Here is a 7,068-nt window from a genome sequence, read left to right on the forward strand (position 1 = left end):
AGCCAAAGTTTGAGGCTGGTTTGCCCCAGATGCTTCTCTGAGTGCCTCTGTCTGTGTGGAGCATTTATCAAATGCACCTTGGTATTGACAGAAATGGGAATGTTTTGGGAGAAGTGGCATGGAAAATGAGTTCACAGTACAGCCAATAAGTGATTTAGTTAAGGGGATGCCAAGTGGTCAGGAAAATTGGTGTTAGAAATAGAGGATACCATTTTTTCTGGTTTAGTAGCCAGAACTCTCTGCCACTGAAAGTATGAGCTCCACAGTTCTATGTCACTGAGATTCAGTCCTGATAGCACAAACTTGAGGTACTGATGCCCACCCCAGTCTGTTGTCAGGTCTGTGCTTCTGAAACTGAAGAGAAAGAAATATACACATAAGTCTCTTGTGTCCCAATCCAATGACCTCACAATCTCCACTGTGTCTCTGAGGAAAATTGCAGGTGGAGTCACCACTATAAAGCAGCTGGGCAGCCCAGGTTTGCACATTTGCTTCCCTGGTGGGGTGTGTTATAATTTGAATCAGTGGAGTGGACTGTGGTGATATTATTGACCATAATGGATAATTACTAAGTAAGAAGTTATAAGACTATTTTTAAGGGAAAGGATAATAAATTTTTCTTCAGTAAACCATATTCAACACCAATACCACATAACCCTTAGAAACTTCCAGATAAACGGATATGGAGATTGACAAGATTTGGCCTGAAATTAATTCTATACTCAATCACACTCTATGCTGCACTTACTCTAAAATAAACAAAGCAAAACAATGACAACAACAACAACAAAATGACACCCATAAAATATAGAAACAAGATGATACAGGACAATCCTCAAATCATTGGGTTATAACTCCCATAATTGTGAATAGCATGAAATTGTGAATCAAAAAACTATTGTTTGATATGGTTTATGTTTCTGTCTGTCTTAATTTTTTCTTTTCATCAAATCAAGAAGTTTGTTTTTCTTCAAAATAAAAACACTGGTTTGTGGATTTGAATTGATTATTTTTCACTCTTCCTATAAAAAGGTGACAGTGATTTTGACCCAAGTTTGAAATATTTATGATTTCTGGCATAGGTAATTTGATTATTAACAAAAGGGAAAAAGGACCACCTTGTATTACTAAAGGCAAGACAAGCACATGCTTGCAACTTCTATGTCATGAAGAATTTTGATCCATTTGGCATTAATGTTGGAGACAACATTATGACAATGTTTGTTTTCTTGACACTTTAAAATTGATTTCTTATATCCAAATAAAAAGGACTATAACTCCTTTGAGAAAAATTAAATAGGAAGGTAAATGGTTTGTGGGCTTGTCCTACAGCAATCTGACTGATCTCTCATGGTTCTTATTCAGGCTTTGAAAACTAAGGTTGCATAACGGTAGATCTGAGACAGGCAGTGCCAAAGAGTGAATTGGTTTCAGATCTTGTTGAAATTAAGCAAAAACCATTTAGTTCTTGTACAGAATCTAATCTAAGGCAGATGACACTTTTACAGAGAAAATGAATTTATCTCATCAGCTCAGAATAATTGACAGGATCTATTACTGCAGATACATTAAAATGAGAAACCCATCCACAGATCTTAGAGAAAAATTAAATTTAGAGTCAAGACTAAACTTTTTATTTGGAAGATTGAGAAGTGAGTTTAAAACAAATTAATTAACTCTTTCATGGTAATGGTATGCAGCTGTATTTCCAGACTCTTACCTGACAAGATAGATGTAACCTAATGTTCTAGAATCTTGTTCCCGACAGGTGGTGGCTGTGACATTGCCATGGATCCAAGAACTATGCTTTTTAAAACAGTCAAAAAATTATCAGTTTTGGAAGTAGCAATAGAGAACTGAGGAAATGGAATGGAGGATGTTTCCTCCATGAGTGTTTGTTCTGCAATCTCTCAAACATCTGTTGTCAGTTTTAGCTTAAGACATGGAACACAGGATGAAGACAGCTAACACCTGAGATCACAGATAGACATTCTCTTGATTTAAACTTTTTGTCTCTTGAAAATCTGGTGGTGAGAGTTTCAGTACCAGATGCTGGTGGAAAGGGAAATTGTTAATTATGGTTTGTACATTTATTTCCATATTAGGATAAAAATGAATTTATAATACTGAACAGTAGAGGGACAGAGAGATACAGAGTGATGGAAAAGAAAATAAATCATGCAAGAAAATTTCCATTACCCCCTGCGTCTCATTTGAAATAAAATCAATTAGAGAGTGTGAATGTTTTGGCCCATTTCAGATGGGGTAAATATGGTACAGTGCAGAGGTAGAAGGATTTGTGAATTCAGTACCATTCTGTTTTCTCCTGTCTCCCATTTTAAAAGTTGTGGTTCAGCACTGGATAGAAAGAACATGAACATACTTACATTCATACAATCCTGCATTCAAATATGGACTGGCACACACTGATCCATGGACAGACCACACCCATCATCTGATGACTGAATCTCTTCACTGTGAAATGGAGCACTGAGGCTATAAAGGGTGATCTGAAAGTTTTGCCAATTGACACACTGTGAAGAGTGCATTTAGAAAGAATAGTCATCCACTTATGTACCCTTAAGAATGGTGAGTTCAAGGCCAGCCTGGTCTACATAGTGAGTTCCAGGACAGCTGGGGCTACAGGGAGACCCTGCCTCAAAAAGACAAAAAAGAAAAGAAAAAACGATTGGTTGTGGGGGCAGTGCTGGAGAAATGGCTCAGCGGTTAAGGGCACTGGCTACTCTTACAGAGTACCCTGCTTTGATTCCCAACACCTGAACGGGGGCACCGTCTGTAAACTCCAGTTTTAAGGAATCTGAAGCCCACTTCTGACCTCCTAGGGCATTGCATTTTGACACAGGTGCACTTATACACATGCAGGCTAATATACTCACACACACAATAAATAAAATATTTTAATTAAAAAAAAAAAGAATGACGCTGTGACTAGTTAGTCCAAGGCTACCCCCTGGGCACAGCCCCTTGCTTCTGCTCCTCTGCTGGTCCACACCTACCACACAGTTTGGCATGGATGACTTTATCACTGTACTCATTGCCAACAACGACTCTGGTATGTACAAAGCTGGATTCTTTGTGGACAATGATGCTCCCCAGTCTGTCTTCCTTCAATCCTGGGCTCCCAGAAGAATGGGCCACAGGACTCCTATGTGGATGAGAAGGTCCAGAGCAAAGGAGGCATCCTGACCCTGAAGTACCGATCAGGCATGGTATTCACTATTTGGGACAACATGGAAAAGATCTGGCACCACACCTCCTGGGGGCCTCTGACATGCACCCGGTGCTGCTCACTGAGGGCCCTCTGAACCCCATGGCCAATCGTGAAAAGATGACCCAGAGCATCTCTGAAACCTTCAGTACCCTAGTGATGTGCATAACTATCCAGAAACTACAGCTTCACCACCACAGTGGAGTCACCAAATTTTGCATGTTATCAAGTTGTGTGCTACCTAGAACTGGACGTCACTGAAGAGAAAGCACAGGCTGCATCTTCCTCCTCCCTGGAGAACAGCTGTGAGCTGCGGGATTGGCCTTGACAGCGAGTACTTCCGTTGTCCCGAAGCACTCTCTTCCTGTCATCCATCCTGGTATGGAATCCTGCAGTGGCCACGAAACTACCTTCAGTTCCATCATGAATTGTGACGTCAACATCCTCAAGGACCTTTATGCCAACACGTGCTGTCCTGTGGCACCACCGTGTTCCCTGGTAACAGGACGCTGAAAGAGATCAGTGCTCTGACTCCCAGCACATGAAGATCAAGATCCTTGCTCCCCCGGGGCACAAGCACTCCGTGTGGATTGGTGGCTCCATCCTGGCCCTGCTGCCCACCTTCCAGAACATGTGAGTCAGCAGGTAGGAGTATGACCAGTCCTGGTGAGTTAAACCCTTCATCGCCCAACTGCAAATGCTTCTAGGCAGAACAGTATTGAGTGAGCTGTTACAGTTTCCTGTCAAAACCTAGGTTGCAGAGAGAGGGAGGGAGTGAGAGAGAAAGAGAGAGAGACAGAGAGACACAGAAACAGAGAGAGACAGAGAGACAAAATAGTGGCATGATATTATTTTTTAATGCTTTTCTTCTGGGGCAATGACTGGAAACTGCCACATTTTTGTCAAACTGAACACTTCTTTCATTGGACATTTATTTTCTTTTCAAAAAAATTTTTATTGAGATTTCGTGAATTTCATGTAATATGTTTTAGTCTAATTTAGACTGCCCTTCCCCCTCCCCACCTCTCATAACCACCCTGACCAGATTTCAGTTATTCTGCTGTTTAGATTTAGTCCTATGGGGTCAAGCATTTCCAGCCAGGTGTCCCTCAGTGCAAGTTCATTCACTGAACAGCAGGTCCTGACCCTAGAAAAGGAACAATTGGAAAATGATTACTGTGGAGTGAGACATAGTATTTTTTTTTTAGTTTTGAACAAAATGGTCTCTTTTTAGGTGCTTTTGACTGAGTATAAAAACTTGAAACAGTAATGGTTACAGCAGTCAGTTGGAGCAAGCATCCCCCAAGTTCTCCAATGAGGCAAAGAGTTTGTATTTTTTTAAAAACATAGTATTTCAAGTATCTCTCACCCTCCCAAAAGCCACCCCCACCCCACAACGGAAGATGGCCAGTCTACACCCTGAGTTCAAGCAGGGAGGACAACAGCATGAGAAGGTTAATGTGTCAGGCATCCAGCGATTGCCTATACACTGACTTCAGACCAGTTTAATAAAAGTGCACACCTTATAAATGAGAAAGAAGAAGGAAGAGTTGTGGGCTTATAGGTACAAATATGTCTGCATCTGACTTTTGATGTGGGTGCTGGGGATTCAAACCAAAGTCCTTACATTTGAACAGTGAGGTATATTACTTACTAAGTCATTTCCCCACTCCTTCCTGGTTCAATATTATAATGCTGTACATAAGTTCTCTGTAGAAATTTTGGGTAGTGGAATAAAGTCACAGAAAACCATACCATATGTACTGAGAAACAAAATAGTTTTTTTTTAATAGATGATATTCTGTTGAAAATGATGTCTGGCAAGAAAGGACTTTTTGCTATAGTCATAGGCTCCAAGGATTAAGACCTGATATAGTCATCTCCCACAGCATTAGATTGCTCTCTCTTTGTTTCTCTCTTTCTCTCTCCTCTCTCTCTCTCTCTCTCTCTCTCTTTCTCTCTCCTCTCTCTCTCTCTCTCTCTCTCTCTCTTTTCCTGGAACCATTCTTATGCAGAGGAAGCACATTATTTAAGATGGTTTTCAAGGATATTTTTCAAAACCTTTTCTTGAGAGAAATCCCATGTTCTGTTAGTCTTCGGACTCCCTCCTGCTCCTGTGTCTTCCTGCCCTCAAGGAGGAATTGGGTGGCCCTGACACATAGGTAACTCACTTCAGCCTCACATGAAAGTCCTCTCTACTAAATGACTTCAGTGCAAATGCTGAGAGATGAATGAGCTGAAGATTGTCCAAAGTATATAAAATCTCTATACTTTTGAATATGTCTATGTTAGTTAGGCCCAAGAGGAAATAATATATGAAAGTAACAGTACTCCTCTATTCACATGAACTTGCCAACTATGTGTACTTGGATTTTACAATATCATGTATGGAAGCCCTTCCACTGAGTGGACTGTAAGAACAATTAGGGAACAGTTGATTACCCTCAAGAAAAAAAATATCGCTATTGCACCAATAGCCATAGTTTGTTAGTTTGGTCATTGCTGTGGTCTGTAGACTTTACAGCTGAGGAGGACCATTGACTGGTTCTCTCCCAAGGCATCTTACATTTTTTCTTCTGAGTGGAAGTAATTCTTGAAAAAGTCTGACTTGTGTTATGTATAGACAGTGCTGAAGAATGTCAGAGAATGTTTACTGTATTGTCCAAAATGCTGCATAGAATTTCACATTCCTACTCTGAAGCATAAATTTATCTATTTCCAAAGAGAACATGAACTTTCTATCTAAAAGAGAAAGATTTTCCATGTAATTTTCTTTACATTTGAATATATTTAGGAAATTTATTAATTCACAGAGAACGAGTGCTTCTAAAACTTATTGAAAAATGGTAAAGTTATCCAGTAGCAGCACATAAAAGACAATACAAGACACTGTTACTGGAAAAGTACTTAAGCATGGTGACTTGTGGTGGTGGGTAAGATCTTTTCTCTAGTCTAACTGTGAAGAAGCTAAAGAGAGTGACCCTTCCCCATCACTGACTGCCTTGTGGGCTCACCTCTGTGTTGCTGGGTCTCCATGTGGTCTAAGAGTGGCAGAGCCTTTTGTACCTTGTCTTCCCCACAGGCTAAGGCTTTCACACTGATGTCCTCTACCCACTGTTGTAGACCATGTATACAGATCTGGTGTGCTTCCAAACACACAAAATATTTTTTTCACTTTCCTCCCAAGAACAGTGCTTATATTCCCTTGTTCTTTACATACAGTTACACCAGGGAATTTGCATATCTCCCTCATCTATGCAAGTCTAAGATCAAAGCTCAGCTTTATTCTTTCCTTGATGGCTCAGGACTCCTCAGTCAGCTTGTCAGAATGAGGTGTCCTGCTCAGTTCCTGGGGCTGCTTATGCTCTGGATATCTGGTAAGGACAGATGGAGATGAGGAAGAAGAAAGAGGTGGGAATGTGCACTCCAGACAGCTATGATGCCCATGTTTTTCTGTGAGGTGTGCAGATCTTATCCTTCAGGATGAGCCTTGGAAATTTAAATCTGTGAGTAAGAGGAAGATTTCAGAACAAAGACCTGCATTCTGTTGAAGATGCTGACACTAGTGGACAGGGAGAGTGTAGAAAAATTCCAAGGTCAGGCTGTGCTTTGACAGAAGCGTTTTATATACATTGAATATTATTAGACCAGTATAAAATGTGGTATCCAGGAAAAAATAAGATAGGAAACATAAAAAGGCTCATTATATTTGTTCATGCCCTGGCACTTCTCTCTTATAATTTTAGTTTCCAGTGAAGACATTATGAATGACACAGACTCCACTCTCCCTGCCTGTTGTTCCTGGAGAGTCAGCATCCATCCCCTGTAGGTCTAGTCAG

The 7,068-nt window shown here is 40.6% G+C and overlaps 1 pseudogene; it reads left to right on the top strand.

Moving 5' to 3' along the window:
* Positions 1–3,030: 3,030 nt before the first annotated feature.
* Positions 3,031–7,068, top strand: part of LOC103746979 — a 25,800-nt pseudogene continuing 21,762 nt past the window's right edge.

This window comes from Nannospalax galili, unplaced genomic scaffold (genome assembly GCF_000622305.1).
Source record: "Nannospalax galili isolate Female #2095 unplaced genomic scaffold, S.galili_v1.0 scaffold5745, whole genome shotgun sequence".
Lineage (NCBI taxonomy): Eukaryota > Metazoa > Chordata > Mammalia > Rodentia > Spalacidae > Nannospalax > Nannospalax galili.